Raw genomic sequence first — 3,574 nt, forward strand, 5'->3', positions numbered from 1 at the left:
AAAGAGTGTTCTCTGTTATGAGACAATGATTCTGACATATTTCAGAAAGTCAAATGAAACTTTATATTGAGATGGAACATAAAAAGGCTTAAAGTAACCACTAGGTAATGAACACTGACTGAATATGTTGACTCAAAATTTTCATTTATAACAACTATCAACTACACGTACAGATGAGAGCATATGCACGGTAAAGAAACACAGAATATAAATACTATAGATAAATTACAACTGTACAAGAGCATATACACGATACAGAAATACAGAATCTAAATACTAGACAGATACTATTTCAATAATTTCATGTTTATCTGAGATTTCCATTGTATATTAAATGTGAACTGATAATGCTTTGTTAATATGTTATTTTACAACCACGAAGCATATGTTTATATAATGTTTTAAATTTAACAAGTAGGACTAAATCCTGGATTATCCTAGGCTCTTGGTTAATTTATCTCTATTTTGACGTATCTTAAAACTATGTCACAGGTTCAAACTTTTCTTAAATCTCGTCAAGGGCATAACAACACCCCACAAATCTAATTTAGATCTAATCAGAGTTAGCTTGTTGTTTATGAGAGCTTACCAATGAAAATAAATTTACGAAAAGGTCCTTCCGTATAAGCTTCTATAAATGTTAATGGAGAAGTTCAATGAAAAACTTAAAATTGAGATGCCAAAGTTAATTTCGACTTTTATGTAAAGCTATTGTTTAAAATACTTGTAATTACAGTAAGACTCATTTTAATATTGCTCTTGTCAGAAGTGATTGTTAATAAGTTTATCAAAATTGGCTCTTAATACTCAAACAACAAGTCAATGCACGATTTCTTAGCTCCTAGAATATCTCTCATACAAAAACCTACAATAATTGAAGAACATACAATTCACTTTAGCCACAAAATTCATAACGGCACATTTCCTTGTCAAAATCATTAAATAAATAAAAAATGCGAAATAAAATTAAAATAATTAAAGCAAATCTAATCGACTTTTCAGTGTCTCTGAATAACAGACATGTAATTTACATGTGTAGCAAGGGTTTCTTCATTTCTTTTCCTACCAAAAAAAAAAACAGACACACAAATTCCAAACGAACCGTTACTCATACACGAATTCCAAATTCTAGTAATAAACAGTATAAATTGAATGAAACAGAAACTCAAAATTTCGGATCCAGAACTCGAAACGGAATAAATCGAACTCGAACATAGAGAATGAAATGAAATGATAATTATGCCAAAGTAGAGCAAACTTAATAAGAATTACGGTTGAAGAACTGATATAATAATATGAAATTGTTGATTAGTTTTATTTTAATACAAGTTGTTGAACTCTTGATTTGAATTTATGAAAAGAAATAGTAAAGAAAAAGAAAGAAAAAACAAGTAAATGTGCCGCAAAGTAGAGTAGATAAAGACGAACACAGTGAAACGCGCGCAAAGAATAAAGATGAAGTACAGTGCGATGAGGGAGAGAGAGAGAGAGAGACCTGGAAATGCACGTGCACGAGAATCGAGGCGACGGAGAAAGGAAGAGGAAGAGGAAGAAGAAGAGAATGAATTGATGATTGGTGACAGACAGCAAGCAAAAGCAAAGCAATAGAGAGTGGCCAAATTCAAAATAACCAAAGGAGAAGGCGCGTGGGATTATTATTGGAGTTGATTTGATTTGAAGTCAAGGAATGCGATTTGTTTTCTTTTTTGGAGGCCTTTGTTTGTGGGAAGGGGAGGAGTATTTTGGTTTTAACACTCTCATTTGTTTAATGTATAATAAAATTCTAATAATTAAACTCGATAATTATTTGAATTTAACCATTTACTTAAAAAGGAGGAGTATCTTGTCTCTTCATAAATTTAGAAATAAATTAATTTTAATATAAAAATTTGTTTTTTTTTCAATGATAAAACACCATAATAAGATTAACTTCTTTGGTAAAAACATTCGCAATATACATCTTTCATTTTAGTATTTAGAAGAGAGAGAATATTTCATAAAGAATCTCTTCTTTATAATAAGTATTATTTTCTCGTTTTATTCTTATTGGTTATGTATTCCTTATTAAAGATGGTTGAATTCACTTGATTCTTCGACTACTGTAATGTGTGCACTAGTAAATAGAGATGTTTGTTGTGTAAATTTGATTTGTTATGAGATAAAGAATATAATCTAAAAAGTAAAATATTTGTGGTTTAATTTTAATAAATCGATTTAGTTGATAAAGTTTAATTTGAATTGATTTTATATTGATTCAAATTATATTTTGTAAAAAAATAGTTTAATATTAATAATTTAAAATTATGTTGAAATAACAAATTTGAAGTAAAATAATATATAGAATATTAAAAATTAATATTACGATTATGTTGAAACATACAAATAATAAATAAAAAATCAAACTAAACAAATAAATACTATAACAAATTAAACTACCAAATAATTGTTTAATACACTGTCTGATACTAATAAAAAATAAAAATTTATATATATAATTTATTTTAATTTTGAAAAAGTAATATGAAATTTAATCTGGTTAGGATAATTTTTTTAAGAAGATCTAAATACACTAAAAATTAATTATTTTTATATATTTTTTACTTTTACTAGATTCATCAATAATTTTTATGTGAATCAATTTTATTTGTATCTGAACATAAAACAAAGACTCGCACACATAAAAACACCGTCATGAACCGGTCGCATGCTAGTGCCACATGTGTAGAGTGTAGACAGATCCTGCATAGTAAGAACATAAAACAATTTTTATTTTATTTAAAAAAAAGATATATATGCAAAGTTATGAATACAGCGTTAAAAACTGAACACCTTTATAAATATTTTTTAACAGGAACACCTTTATAATATATATTTATTTATAGTTTTTTGTTTAACATTTATGTAACTAAACATTTTGCTTTTAAAATAAATGCTGAAGAAATAAATAATATGCCGTATTGTTTTTTCAAAAAAAGAAAATAGTTAATATTATATAAGTATTGTTATTAATCGTTAAAATTATTTTTAGAAATCGAACTATTAATTTTTTTATCACTACTAGCTCATTTACTTTAATCACCAAATCAATTTTTATCCATATTTTCTCCATCTCAAAATGCAACAAATACTATTATGTGTTAAAGAGATAATAATAGTAGTGGCTACATAATATTTACTCAATACACAAAAAGAGATGTTAAATAACATTACAAAACTCACATTTGATGTGTCGTGTTCGAACTCAAAACAAGACGTTCAAATTAATAATTTGATATTTGTTACTTGAATGAGGAATTAAAAACATTGATTAAATAACACTCCTCCTTAACTATTTACTTAAATTATGAAGTCAATATTTTATATTTATAATACATAATAATATTGGTTACATATCACCCACTCTCTCTCAAAATGTAAGTGATTCTAACACATGCGCATGAATTCAACAAAACTAAGTAATTTGTCAAAATCATTTTTTACTTTCAAAAAGTACCCTCATTTACTTATTACACAAGAACATACGATAAATAACATCATAAAATTCACATACAATTGCAGTGTCTCGTCTTTAAAC

The 3,574-nt window shown here is 26.4% G+C and overlaps 1 protein-coding gene across 1 annotated transcript in view; it reads right to left on the reverse strand.

The window, feature by feature from the left end:
- The window catches only part of LOC101508448 (lipid phosphate phosphatase 2-like), a 6,367-nt gene extending 4,650 nt beyond the window's left edge, over window positions 1-1,717 (reverse strand). Inside the window, exon 1 of the mRNA XM_004496977.4 lies at window positions 1,496-1,717. The gene's annotated coding sequence lies outside the window, so the exon portion shown is untranslated. The remainder of the gene's footprint in view (window positions 1-1,495) is intronic.
- Window positions 1,718-3,574: the final 1,857 nt, after the last annotated feature.

Source organism: Cicer arietinum, chromosome 4, assembly GCF_000331145.2.
Source record: "Cicer arietinum cultivar CDC Frontier isolate Library 1 chromosome 4, Cicar.CDCFrontier_v2.0, whole genome shotgun sequence".
Lineage (NCBI taxonomy): Eukaryota > Viridiplantae > Streptophyta > Magnoliopsida > Fabales > Fabaceae > Cicer > Cicer arietinum.